Here is a 15,181-nt window from a genome sequence, read left to right on the forward strand (position 1 = left end):
ACATTCCTTCCCCTTTTAAAAAAATAAATAAAAGGCTCCTGGGGATGGTGTCCCCAGGCTCAATAGTGGCTTGGTGAGAAGGATCATGTGACTCCTGCCTCCCCAGCGTGGGGCTGGCTGCCTGTGGGGGTGTTGGACACAGGGCTTGGCCGCAGGTGAGGCCCTTCGATCAACCCACCAGCCGTGCACTGCTGAAGGCCATGCGCAGTAGGAGGTTAGCTTTACATGTGGTAATAAAGTAGCACTTTACATTTAAAAAAACCCTGAAAATTCACAGAAAATAAACAAAGTTTAAAGTAACTTTTTAGTAAGGAAGTATACCTCCCTTACTTTACATTTGAAAAAACTTAAGGTTAAAGGGGTGTTCTAGTTAGATGAAAATGTCAGTGAAAAAGTGATGTTTTGAAGTAAAAAAAAAATAATGAAACTCACCAAATCTAGTTAGCGGAGCTAACTGTAACTTCTGCCCCAACATGCACGGATTATGACCTCTCATATTACATCACTTATCAGTGACATAATTTAGGACATCAATGATGACATCTCAAATGACATCATTGATTACATCAACAATTGCTAGCATTAAATATTTTCCTCCAGATCTTAATGAATGAATCTATGGGTTATCTAGCAGGTTTGTTAGCTGCTTGAATAGCTAGATAATCAGCTCTAATCTGTGTCTGATTTTTGTGTATGACCTTATACATCTGCTTTGAAACTGTAGTTAGTGTTGAAGCCATAAGAACTGTTTTCCCACTGTAAATAGTGTGAGGATTGTCATACTTTGCCCCAGCCCTATACATTCAGAACACTGTCCCTGAATCCCCATTAATGTACGCAGTAATTCATCTTGCTGGAGAACTGAAGTACTTCACTTTTTATTAAGCTGAGCTCCTTGCTGGATAGTAAGTTACTGTGCCTGTTTGACTGAGCTGGGTATGCTGCTGAGGTGCTTTGATTCAGGTTGCTCCCCGGCATTGAGAAACTTGAAGAGAGCTCCAAGGGCCAAACCAAGGGGTCTCACCTTAGTTAGGAATAGTTGTAGCCTGTCCAAACAAGAACTTACTAGATAGAAGATCATCATAAAGGAGGAGGCCTGGTCACAACTGATAGAGGCTAGCACACCAAGGAGTTGCTCCAAATTCGGGTGTATCATTAATAATCCCTTTTTCACAGCCGATACTGGTGACGCTTTAGAGATTCATTTAACCGAAGACAGCTTTTGTGGGACATTTTGAGGAATTCCCTATCCTCTGCAATTAGTGGGGGGAAGGGTAGTTTAGAAGGGAACTCTGCCTTAAAATTGTCATCTGAGGAGGTCATGGTTGATCATGGCCAAGAGGGAACTGACCATGCACTGGAAATCCCGGGCAGGGCCAAGTTTCTTGCGGTGGAGGGTGGCGTTTGCGAGATGGGCTGGGGCGGAGGGTACGTTCCGGTTGCAATTGGCCCTCCGGAGGGACGACGAGAGAGCTCTGGCGACGGTCCGATGGTGGGAGGCGCTGGTGGTGGAATTTCAGGGGCTGATGTCTGACACAGGGGAAGCAGGGAGCACGTCTGACAGGCAGGAGGACACGGTGGGGGGGGGGGGGGAGTAGGAGAGGAATACTGGTGAGCACTGGACGATTTAGAAGTAGCGGGATGTGTGGGAAAGCCTGGGTTTCCTAGGGGCGGTTGAGCACCCGTACATGACTCCTAGTCTGGGAAGGGTACGTAAGGAGGGGGGACGACAGAGGGGGGCACACTGACATGGAGAGGGAGGGCGGGAGGGTCCACATGGGAAGGATGATTAAGCTCCTGGATGTTTGGTAGCAATGATAAATGTACAGTTCTCCTTTCGACGGTGGAGGTAGAGGGGCATGTATTGAGTTGTTGTTTTGAAAACAATAAAAATTGTTTAAAAAATAAATAAATCTGAGGAGGTCATGAAAGGCATATTGGGGGTTATCAAAGAACAAGGCTCCAGGCCCGATGGGATTCCCCCGATCTTTACATATAGGATGTAGAGGTTTGGGTCCCTATCCTGACCTAGGCACCGTATGGCTTCCGGTACGGGAGGTCAACCGTGGATCAATGCCTGAACTTCTATTTAGTATTAAGTAAATATACTGTTGCAAGACCCGGCTACATACATTTGGCATTTATGGATCTATCATCTGCGTTTGACAGTGTAAATAGATCCAAACTCTGGCCGATGTCATCTATGGAGGTAGATCAGGACCTTGTTTTATTTTTGAGGGTCCGCCACAGGGACACTGTGGCAGCGGTACACTATTCAAAAGACCTAAAGGTCACCCGCCATTTCAAAATTCAAAGAGCGGTGCTGTAGGGCTGTCTCTTGGCCCCGTTCCTTTTTAACTTATACGTTAATATTCCGGAGCATGTCCTATCCATTTCAAAAGTAGACTGTCCCCAGGTGGGGCCCTGGCGTCTGCTGGTTTTATTACACGCAGACGATGCGGTACTAATTGCCAGAACCGCCAGATACCTGCAGACCTTACCTGGACTCGTTTGTTTATTTTATGGATGAGTTGGATTGTTACAAAACAATTAGCCTTTTCTTACCGCATAATTTAGTCAACCCTGCCGCATAATTTGATCCTACCCTGCTGCGTAATTCCAGTGACCCTGGCTAAAGTTAAAACTGACTGTAGGGGAGAAATAATCATAGCTGCAAAGGGTGGGGGCTTTGCTCCTCTTCCAAAGAGCTCAGTGACAAAAACCTGGGAACTCTGCCGGGGGAGGGCACGAGGGGGGTGCTGCCTGGCCCAAAGATTTTGATCTTCCTTCGCAAATGTTGAAGCAATGTAAAATCTTGGTGTTATCGGCTGAAGTCATGGGCCTTATCGAATATTTTTTTCCCCCCCGGAGTTCGACCTCCCTTGCGGTAACGGTAAACAGCTAGGCCCAGGTCTATTTAAAAGCAGCATTAAAGATGGACTTTGACATTAACGTCTGGAGACATATTTAAGCAAGGAGCACGCATAAACGAGTACAATCGAGCCATCTGCTGTGCTGACAACATTAAATAAGAAGCAGTTTATTTCCTCATTTATCAATAATGCATGCCTGTGTGCAGGCAATTTATGGAGGTTTTCCATCAGTGGGCATTATGCGGCATTAAATTAACAGTACCCAGCGCAAGGACAATCCACCCACGCAGCCAATGCAAGCCTAACAAGCAAACTCTGAACAAACACATTTTATGAGCCTCGCCACCATAGAGCATCCCACTCTTCCTCGTGGGATGAACAGATTTGTGCTGTCTTTCTCCATCGTCTGCAGTAAAACTCCTTGCATCAGCACCACGTGCTTCCAGTACCAATGTGGTAAGCAACGAAAGTGAACCAAAGACACAAAGAGGCTAATTTATATCATAAAGTCAGGGATGCTAGAATGCAAGGCTGAATATGCAGTTCAGCGAATACAAGGACTTGGAAAAAAATATGGGGGCGTAAAACCAGCCACAGCTCCTCCAGAAAACCGGCCATATGTTTCTGAATAGCATGGAGACACTGCGAAGGTCTACATATTCTTTATCGATCAGCAGTATGCGTCCACCAATTTAAAAACAAACAAAAAACAGCAGTTCCAGAGCTACAGAGCTCCCAGGGGGGGCACTGCCGCTGTTCATCTATTCAACAGCCGTGTCTGTCCCATAGGCTGCGTCCTGCATTGCCATGCATGTATTTTGCATGTATTTTTAATTTAACAAACACTTCTTCAAACATTTGAGGCCCGGCCTTAGTAAACCGTGCTCTCCTCAAACATTGGGTCGTATTCTCTACATCTCCTTCGTGTTTCAGGCGAAGCATAGAAATACATGCACTTGCGGAGACTTGGAAAAAGCTTGCAAGTCAGTTTTGTTGCCTGGAATTTTAGCACATTGTAGCCCCCACGGTCACCAGGAGGTGCCTAGGAGGGCACGCGGTCGGTGGGGGACAACAGTTCACTAAACCAGTTGTCTTCAAACTTTTTAATTCTGCCCGACCCCCACCCCCCTCCCAGTAGAAAACAAAATTATCGCGCCCCCTCAAACATTTTCACAAGTATGCCAATAAAATTGGCAGTGTTTAACCATGCCTAGACTTATTTAAACATTGCAGTGAAGTTCTGTTACAGTTTTAAAAATGAATGAAATACAGGATTGCCAAACATACTATTCTGGTCAGGCAGGTCTTACTTATGTGTAAAAGTATCCACAATGTGATTATTAGACTTGGGGGTGGGTGTTTTGAAGAGTATTTGAAGTCCCTTACCTTTTGACACATACTCCCAGCTAGGATACAAATGACAGAAGAAGTTGGCAATGGCCATTACAGAGCGGCTTACGGCTGGTCATTTTTAAATGCTAAAAACAAAGCACTGTTAATCAGCATAATGCTGGGGCATGGTACACTTGTGCCAGGATGATACACCCTACACTTGCCGCAAAAAAGGAAGTCTGTTGTCTCTTTTCTACCAAAATTGCTGGTCTCAAGTTTTCTGATGAAGTTCTTGCCGGTTCAGCAGCTACCTCTTGATTTCTCGAGTTTGAACGCCACAGGTTAAGGTGAGGCCTCATTGACCATCTTGTTGAATGATGCAGTGTTTTAAAAAAAAAAAAAGTGTTTTAAGAGGATTGGGTCAGTAGTGCAGACAGAGGAGTTCCTTTTTATTGAAATGAGAACTTTCAAGAGGTGTTCCACAGCATGGACGATGGGTGCCAGGGATGATTTGGAGCAGGGCCTGGTCTCTGTGGAGAGGAGACTGAACTAGTGCTTGTACTGCCATTATGAATGTCGCCTTCACTTTCCAAAGCAGGACTAGCAGAAGCGAGGTAGTCAGATTTGTGTGAAATCTGTGTTTTGAAGAATATGTTCTGGAGTTACACGCAAAGGGACAAGTGGGGAGTGAAGTTATCTTTATTCATTTTATGTAGCCATCCCTGGACCTTGTATTGTTTGTTGGCATTAACGATGAAGGTGAACTCTGTCTTGGATTGATTCAGCTCGAGATATGCCTTGGACATCTAAATACAGGTCTCAAACCATGTGATATCATCTGAAGAGATTATTGGGCGCCATTTTGCATTGTTCCATATTCCGTTTTTTTTTTAATCAACTGGCAAGAAACTTTAACGATGGATGGGGAGCCCAAGCAAAAACCAAGCCTGAAACTCTGGGAATTATGGGCATAAGCGTTTAATATCTAGAGAGGAGCAGCACAAAGAGACTTTATTGATTTCCTGGTTGTATGTTGGCACGAGTTCCACAACAACGACCACAAACAAGGTCACTACCATAACCTCGTCGAAACCACAAATTTGTTTACCACGCATTCTATTACCACGATTTTTTGTGGTAAAGGCATGCATGGTAAACAAAAAAAATGCATACCAGCTACTACCCCGACCCCCCCAACCTCCCCACCCCCTAAAAACTAATCCCAACCCCGCACCCCTCAAAACAAACACAATCACCCACATCCCCTAAAAACGAACACAACCCCCTGTAAACTAACCAAAACCCCTCCCACCCCTGAAAACTAACCCCAAACCCCCACCCCAGAAAACTAACCCCAAACCCCCACCCCCTAAAAACTAACCCTTAACCGCGCACCCCCTAAAAACTAACCCCAACCCCCCACCCCCTGAAAACTAATCCCAAACCCCTCACCCCTTAAAAACTAACCACGAACCCCTCTCACCTGTTCCTGTGCGACGCTCCTCCAAACTCTGCCCTGCCCGAACACTAGACCGAATCAGCCTTAACCAAGCACATGCTTGGTTGGCTAAGTCGTTGTTCGGGCAAGTCGTCGTTCGACTTGCGTGACTCCAGAACTCGTTGTGCCGGAGTCAAGGCAAAGGTTGTTCCCCTGATTTCCTACTACGGCTCTGGTCACTTTTTATTGCCCTGCATGAGTTGTAGGCATGGTTTCAATCTTCCTTAGAGACAGCTAGGCGCTGCCCAGAATAAGGCTTGATGGGCTATACAAAGTCCCGGGCAGGGCTCTTTTGGCCACAGGGGGCCAATGATGGGACACAAATTCACTTTGTGCAGCCCAAGCAAGAGACTGGTGCACAGCAACGGACAGCAGCCAAGGATGACGGGCCGATAGCTGCAGTTTGCGGCTTGTGCTTACAGCTATCCTCCTTGGCTGTCACCATAGATAAAATGCAGTGGGCAAAATACCTACTGGATCACATTTCTCCTGCTACCAGTCCTCTTCTGCTCTCTTATTGTCTCTGCCCCCTTCTTTTCTGCTAAAATTCTAAATATACCAGCCACCTCAACTATTAAAAAACACAGATCTGCACTGGTTCTTAATTTACATCAATTCTGCAGTCAAACAGCAAGTTCAGATGCACAGTCTGATCATGCAGACAAAGCTGAATAACTTCTTCGATATCAGTGCCTGGCTAATGTCAAAATATGGGGTGGCCGTTCCCTACAAAATAATGGCAAGGTCTCCCTACAAATTAAAAGCCTGAGCCAATCTCTATGGAGGCCAGGGGTTTTGAGGGGATGGTCTGTGAACTAAGGACCTCATTTCAACTTTGGCAGATAGCCTATGGCACTTGTAATATGACAGACGGGATATCTGTCATGTTTTCACAGAGTATCCTGCCTAGCCAACTCTAACTAAGGCCCTAAATCTGTACTCTGAATGTACAGTGACATATGTCCTGTAATACCACTCCCTGACAGAAATTTAGCCCAGATAATCCTTTTCTGAATTTTATAGCTTATTTCTGCACAATACAAACACAACCATTTTAGTTATAGGGGACTTAATGTGTGGTTAGAGGATACATTTTCCCATTGGTTACCAGCTTCCTGACGGCTTTGAATAATCTTTTGCATACGCATACCATCAATGATCCCATGCACCACACAAGACCACGTTAGAGGCCATCTATGATGGAAAAATAAATGATTGAGCAAATTTTATAAATTCTCGAATCCTCGGCCTCCGCCAATCCCAAGAGATGCAATTCCACATAGGCCCCTGTATTGAGCTCTTTTACATATTTGGGACTAACTAGTCTGCCTTCCTTCCATCGTACTTCAGATAGCAATCCCATATAGCGGCTTGGGATAACTTGGACCTCAAGCACTAAGGACAACATTGTGGGAGACTGGAAATTAAATGGTGGAAGCACAATATGAGGTTCAGGAAGAGTACTAAAAGCCTATTAAAAGCAATAATTTCAGGGGAAATATCCAACAGTCAAAACCAGACACGCACACACTTAAATTTGACCAAAACTGCAGTCTCGCGCTTTCACTGTTACCTCAGGTTTGCACTCTCTGCTGAGCTCACAGAGGTACTCAATTCATTATTGATAAAGTTAAAAGAAAATCTCTGAAACAGAGGTGACTGACAGATCTACTTGTCAGGCTAATGTTTCTAAGCTACCTCTTTAATCAGTCTCTATCACAGAAATAGAAAATATCATCTGGTTGCTGAAGTCTACCAATGCTCTTATGGAGTCAGTGCCAGCACGGTAACTGAAAAGATAGGCCCCTGAATTTTTTCCAAGCATAATGTTATTAACTTCAACCCTTAGGCTATTCCAAGGGGGCCTTGTATCTTCCATGCTCACATATGGTCTCATTACCCTGGTAAACAAGCCTGACCTACAACCACTAACTTTAGGCCTATCACCAACCTGCCTGTTCTGGCCAAGATTATGGCGTAGTTAGTGGTCCTGCGGATCCAACTAAATTTGGACAATTCAAACAGTCTTTCAGTCAGAATTCAGAAAGTGTCCTACTGAAATGACACACTGAGGAGGGCTAATAAGGGGGCAGGCTGTCACCTGAATCCCTCAGCGGCTTTCCACAGGGTGAACCACCAAATCTTGCTTGAGTGGCGCATATCTGTATCAAGTCATTATTATAGCCTTAGAGCCCGTCGTAGCGGGCTCTACTGGCCTTTAAAGTAAATGTAAATGGATGGCTCTAAGGCTATTAAAACATTCCACCCCGAAAGGACAGAATGTTCTAATTTGTAAAACACAGGCCTCATGGAGCCAGAGGGGGTTGAAATCCCCTTGGGCTCTGTGAGGCTTTTATTAACCCCTTCGATGCGTATGACGGAGCGGTTCCATCATGCGCGTCGGTCGCGCTGTGCGCATGACGGAACCGCTCCGTCATGGACCCGCCCGCGCACGGAACCTTCAGCACAGCGCGGTAATCCGCGCCATGCTGAAGGGGTTAAACATTGTAATGTTGATGCTCTGGGCTTCTATCGGACATTAGAAGCCCGGTGCACTTCATGGTTTTCAATGGAGCCCTCAACATTCCAATGTTCTAATACATCAGAAAAAACACAGAGTGCACTTGGATCCTTTTCGTCATTGCCCAAACCTCCTGGCGGCGAGATTCTCCAAGGATGCTCTCCAACTGCAGTTTTGTTAATGTATATACAGAACTTCTCTTTCGGATGTTTTCTGACTCAAATGTAAAAGGGTTGTTGAGGCTTGCTACAAATGCACACATCATTCTCAGAATAAACAGAAAGACATAAAAAAGCGAAGGGAGGGTCGGCATTAACATGAGACATTAGGATAAAGAGGTGAAGATCACCTACATCTCTACTGCCCACACCTCAACAGCCAGGTAAAGACAGCTAATACAGAGTAGTATCAGTCCAGTCTCAATAAACCAGATACAGTTTACATATGTGCTCTGGCTACAGATCAGAACTTGTAATTTAGGAGACGCTTGTGATATCCACATCAATATACTTCTCCTTGTGAAATGAAAGCTCAATGCAATTTAAAGTAAGTAAGACATCGAACCAGACAAAACCATTATATACAATACTTGTCACATTTTATTCCACCAGACTGGAAAACCATGGCAAATCTTTGCAGGTAAATCTGCTGGCATAAACACGACTGGGTCCGCCTCATATGAAATTGTAGCCAATAAAAACAGGCGCCACAGCATAATATCAAAACCAAAAGTTGTTCAGCATTGACAAAAGTGTTCCTTCAAACACATGGTCTACTGATAGCTGTGCTAGACCCACAAACGCGATTGCATCGATTCTCAATATTTTCTGTGTCGCCTTTGTTTTAGCGTAAGTGTATTAGGCCTTATAAATTATTTAAATTGATCATCTTGTTACTCTTAACCTCAAAATGAACCTCAGCTACCATACGAAATCTCTTAGGTCCTCCGATGGATCTTCTTCTGTGCTGAAAGGGACTAGGATACTAAGTGGAAGAACAATTATCATAGGAGTACCTGGAATAGGGTAATTGTTAACACTTATTTATTACTGATGGAATTTCCCAAGTAATTCTACCTCTAGATCAGTTAATTTTAAAGCAGATTAATTGGCCACAACAAATAATGAAACAGACTATTTGATCTCAAATTGTATTTTTATCAAATTTAAAATGATTAGCATATAAATCTAATTTTAAGACTGCAAACAGATTTAATAAGCATAACAACTTCAGAATTTCAATCTGAAGGGAGTCATCTTCTTCACCAGAGAGAGATTTTTTGGAAATCAATTCTCTCTCATACAAACCCTATTGATGAAAGTTCAGTAAATCACTGAATGACCAGTTCCAGTTCATGGACAGGATTGTCTGCCCATGTCCGTACTGCAGCGTCAATGCCAAAGCTGATTGTCAGAAATCTTCCAGCCAGAAAGATTCCACTACGCAAGCATACTAGCCGTCAGCAAATGTGGTATTTTGTCACAGTTCACTTGGTTTCTGGAAGTCCAAATTGTCAGTCTCTGTACTGCAAGATGGGTAGAGGGGAGATGGACAACATAGGAAACGCCCATGTCCAGAGTTTAGGCAATTATACGCCATCTATTTCTGGTTTACACCCCTTGACATCACCAAATTTGTCGGTCAGCCAGTCCCATTGGTCAGTTTCAAAAGGATGAGATGATGTGTATGTAAAAGTATATATAGCCGGAAGAATGAAGTAATCCATTACTTTGCATTTTCCTTAGGACCACGGTAATTTAGTCTTATGATTGGTTGTGACATTTAGGAAACAGGTGAGTTCATGTTCTCATCCTTGGTCAGTTCTTTCCCAAGCACGTGCTCTAGGAAGTAACAATTTTGTTGCAAGTCCAGTCACGTAAGCTACAAACATGAAAGGAAGTACTGATTGTTAAAGCACAAGTAGAAACTTTACGAAAGGTTCCCATAGGCTTCAAGCTATTGAATTCAAAAGTTCGTACTAGGAAATAAAAGCAAGTCGGGACCTACATGAAAAACAGCTTGTGTACAATGAATTTGAAGAACTAATGCATTGTATTCAATAATGTGAGATTTATATTTTAGCACAATTAGGTGTATTCATGATTTGCAATTGCATCATTTAAGTACAAGGTTCCCCTAAATTTCTTCTTCTTTTTTTTTTTAATACTTCATTATTTCATGCGTATCCATAGCTCCAGTTCACCGCACTATGACTGGAGTGCGTGTCAGATCCTCACGCACTGCACCAAACACCTTCCACATAAACCAATCTACAACCCACCCAGACCCCCTCAACCATGCACTGTGAAAGGACCACTTGTAACCCACTGCGAATCAGAGCTCTTCGCAGCCTCATCTGGGATGTGAAGCGCTATATAAACTATACAATGCATAAAGTATAATTAAAAGCTATAGGGGTTTTAAATACTTAACCTTGTCTTCTATAAACAGGACTAGATTAAAACAAAACATGGATTTCTGCCAGTCCTTACCTGAAGAGAAGCGGGTGCAAGTTGTCAATCCACCAAAAAGAATCGTCCACCCAACAGTGTTGCTTAAGTTCTTTCACAGCAGCAGCTCAAGCCAGCTCCATGAAACCCATCCTGTGAAGATAAAACAAAACAAGCGTTTATTAAATGTAGAAACTGGTGGGAACGGAATTCATTTGGAATTCAGTTTACAAGGCCCTCTGTTCACTTGCTTCACGAGCTGAACTAGAGAATGGCAGAAATGCAAGGAAAAGAGGGCTGTGTTAAAACACACACAGGATCTGCGTCAATACAAATACCCCGACCAACCTATAAATGAATTAAATAGAAACCCTTGCTCTCATCGAATTATGGAACACCCTATCTAACGAGCAGAGCGTTCAGTGGCAGCAGGCACGCCAGGATTCTATGGTCGCTTGCAGTGCTAGACTCAGAATGCACTTTTCCAACATACACAACACTGCATGTGCCCCCCCACAGACCCTGCTGTTTCCGTCAGGCAAGAATAACCATCTCCTGCGACCATGGATCAACACCACACTTCCGACCGCCATTTTCTCACACTAACTTTACTGGCTCTTTATTGGAATGCAACTAAGCGAACGTACTTTTGTATTTGTAACTTATCATATGTAAAGCGCTCCGATACCCATCAGGTCTTGACTGTGCTATATAAAACTGCAACGAAATAAATGTGTCTTGTTCGTAATTCTGACTTTTAAAACACTAACTCAAAGCCCTCCATTACCAGTTGCCCAGAGCGATGTTTGGGGATAGCACGCAGTACAACTCCAAGTGGACCGGTGTTCTACAGACACACTGCATCGGTTTTACCAGCTACCTGTCAGTGCCAGGAAAACCTGATGCAGGGGCTGCATGACAGAAATACAGCTAAGGTCCCACCCACGCCCCTCAGCACCATGAGAGGTGCAGACAATGCTCCACCCAGATGTTCAGAAGGTCTGCAGCCTCCCCACCCCAACACGCCCTTCCATGCCATCTCACCAGTAACCAGAACCACTCAGACCCCGCTGCAGACAGTTACCGCCTACTCAGCAGGTGGTAAATGGAGACTAAACTTCCTTTACTGCTATCAGTATTTATTTTCTGCCCCACGAGAGCTTTGAACCTAAAGTGGGCGCCTCACATGAAGAGGTCTGGTTATCACGGTCACTGTGCTAGAGGTTAGTCAGAGATCTTTGCGCTAACATAATCAACATTTTTTAAGCCCTGCCTAAGTGGCATCCGAAGCCTGATAGGACACACTAGACTCCTCCATGGAAAGAGGTCATGAGTTTTGTGGGAAGACCGATAGTGCCATCTTGTCTCTTCTTCATCCAAATCCTAACTTATGCAGCACTTACTCTATACCCGGCTTAGCTAAGGGCTCTATCCAGCCATCTGTGTGCTTTCAAATGGGACGGTACCACTGAGGTTTCCTGTATTTATGCATCATAAGTGGATCACTTAATGGATGTCTGCATTAAGTCTCAGCAGGGCAGGTTCGCCTCCAATGTCGAATGACCTTGGAGTGTCCTGCGGGGAAGGGGGGGGGGGGTGGGAGGGGGTCGGTGATGCAAGGAGTTCCATAAACATCATAGGACTCTGGCTGGCGAGGGTCACAAGTAATGCACTTTACAGTGATGTCTTAAAACGAGGAGTTGAGGCCTAACTCTAGGTAAGTGGATAAAGATTTCCCTAATGATGAGATCAAGTAAGAGGATGAACTGCCTGGTCCCGAGGCTCCGAATTGGATGGTCAATCTGGAAAACCAAATTTGTAGTAACCGAGGCAGTGAGGGCACAGAGGCTACTTGGTGAATGGTCAATATGGAAAACCAAACGCAGTAATGGAGGCTGTGCCACTCAGCTAGATGTAGCTAGTGTGCAGATTAAGATTCCTCAGTTCTTATGGAGCCTGTGAGATGTAGCCGCTCTGCTGTTATATGGAAGTAGCCAGTGGATACTGAAGATTGTGATTAATTAGATCACTGGTTAACTTCGACATGATGAGAAGTGGCAAAAGTTCTCATATCAGGAGGCAAGCAGAGGAGGAGACTAAGTTTAGACCCTTGCTCCCCTACCCAAGAGAAGAAGCACCGGACAGACCAGAGGACATTCCAGAAACAAATCTTAGATAGAATCAAAAAGAGGGCCTGCAGCAGCAGGCATCTTTAAAAAAAATTACATATATTTATTTATTTCCACATAGTTAAAAGTAGCTTTGCATACGACATGCATTCATTAACAAGAGATATGGCTCAAAAAGTATCACCATTGTGCCATACTGGAACTACAGCACATAAAAACAAATAGGGAGTAGAGAACAGAAGGAACAGGAAATTAAAAGATCAATGTGGAATTTACCTGATCCTTATCATTAAGATACTTAGAAACCCTAAGGCGTGAAGCAATACCATGAACATTAACATAGCAAACAGAGGAACAGTCAGGGAGCATCTCTGGATGCCAATCATCTTCTACAAGGGCTTTAACCTCTTCCGCTAGCAGCTCCAACGCTTGTGCTATGAACTATTTGCTCAAACCTGCATGTTCTTCTCTATGGACAAGTGTACCTTCGGATGTAAGCCAGGGAATCATAACTCTATTCCATGTCTTTACTGTGGAATGGTGCTGTGGGGGTACGTTTTCCAGTTTATAGAAATAATTATTTTAGCTCAAAGCAGTGCCAGGTCTATGAATTTAGTGGCCTTGTCATTTTTCAGCCAAGGGTAAAGGCCTAGTATTAGGGATTCTATGAAGTTACCCAGTGGATGACCGGTTGTGTGGAACAGTAGATCAACAACCCCATTCCAGGAGAGTTCTAGAGTGTCACAAGTCCAGAGCATACGAGATAAGTCGGCATCCAGTATGTGACATCAGTGGCAACCAGAGTCTGCACCTGGATAAATTCTAGCAATACGTTTAGGCGTCAAGTAAACCCTATTTGAAATCTTACATTGAATATACTTGAGTCGAGGACAACGCAAAACCTTATGTGGATATTTCATCATGTTTTTTCAGTCAGTATTATGCATAGGATGTGACACGTCAATTTGGAGGAGATGAGCTCTTGAAAGCTTTTTTTAATTAAGTAACTGCCAACCCCCATAGTAAATAACATCGGATATATTTCATGGGTTATGGGTCCTAAAACGTCACCAGGCATCTTAATATGTAAAAACCATTAAAAATACAAACACCTCCCTCCACCCCAGAAGTGGAGGCTCGTTATTCCTCCCCCTTCTTTCCCCCACCTCTCTTCCCCTTGCATTTCGGGTTTGGGCAACCCTTCTTCAGGGGACCAAACGTATATACATTTTATGCTTGTAGGTTGTTTTTGCGTTCCCAAAAACCTCATGCTGGAACAAACCAAACAAAATTAGTGTAAATTATCTGTCTAATCGTGACAATCGTACATCAGAATAACTTTATATTGTCTGTGTCCCTCAAGACTGTAAGCTTCAGTGTTCGACAGGTAAAATTAACGTGCCTCATGCAAATTCGTAACCAATGCAAACTAGACATTCTACAAAAATCTAATTGTGCCTATTGAAATCAGTGTGTGAAAAAGTGCCACCGAGAGACTAATACCAACTCAAAACTGAATCAGTCCAAGTATGTGTGCTATTTAAAAAAAATAGTTGAGCCCCGTTCGCCACGGTACACACACATAGGTATCCTCATCAGTACCTGTGCTATTCAGTCATGTTGATAACGTAAACTCTGAGAAACTAGTGTGTCAATCTGTCAAAGAAAGATACGAAAAGTGTCAGGTTGCCGCTAGAAACATGCTCGTCAAACCGTGTGGAATACCAACGCTAAGTCTTACCCACTGAAAAAAATGTATATACTCAATGGCCGGGAGAACCCTGAAAAAGATATATGAATATATTCAAATTAGAATGCACTCTCTCAACCTGTCAAGTTATCACAAGCGATGCGCAGTCAAAATATCGATTTTTTAATATCGACCTACCTTAATATCGAGTTTTTAATATTGTAGGGACAGACTATCTAAGTCAAGAATATCGTTGACCAGAATATCGACCTTAAGGTAAGTAATATTGTTTTTTAAAATATCAAAGTAAGTAATACCGTTAGCAAAAATATCGTTGTCAATAATATTGATATTCTTATTAGTGTTATGTATTTTAGTATGCATTTTATATGTATGTTTAACTTTTTTAAATGTATTATCATTTTTTAAATATATGTATTAAATGTTTAGAAATTAGTAATTTTTTAAAGTACATTTTGCGTTTTAGTATCAGAGTGGGTTGTGGGTTTATAGGGGAATAGGGTGGGAAGTAATTTAATAACAATTAATATGGTTTTATTTATTGTTATTGATTATTAATTTGTCAATTAATCATTAATTGGTCAAAAAAGTATTAATTGGTTAATGTATAATTATAATAATTATGATTACATTATTAATGTTTATTTATTGTTAATTCATTGTTAAT

The 15,181-nt window shown here is 43.1% G+C and overlaps 1 protein-coding gene across 1 annotated transcript in view; it reads right to left on the minus strand.

Annotated features, from left to right (window-relative positions):
* KANK1 (KN motif and ankyrin repeat domains 1) overlaps nt 1-15,181 on the minus strand; it is a 634,838-nt gene that overhangs the window by 494,548 nt on the left and 125,109 nt on the right. The window contains exon 2 of the mRNA XM_085632970.1: nt 10,717-10,827. The gene's annotated coding sequence lies outside the window, so the exon portion shown is untranslated. The remainder of the gene's footprint in view (nt 1-10,716; nt 10,828-15,181) is intronic.

Source organism: Triturus cristatus, chromosome 2_1 (assembly GCF_964204655.1).
Source record: "Triturus cristatus chromosome 2_1, aTriCri1.1, whole genome shotgun sequence".
NCBI lineage: Eukaryota > Metazoa > Chordata > Amphibia > Caudata > Salamandridae > Triturus > Triturus cristatus.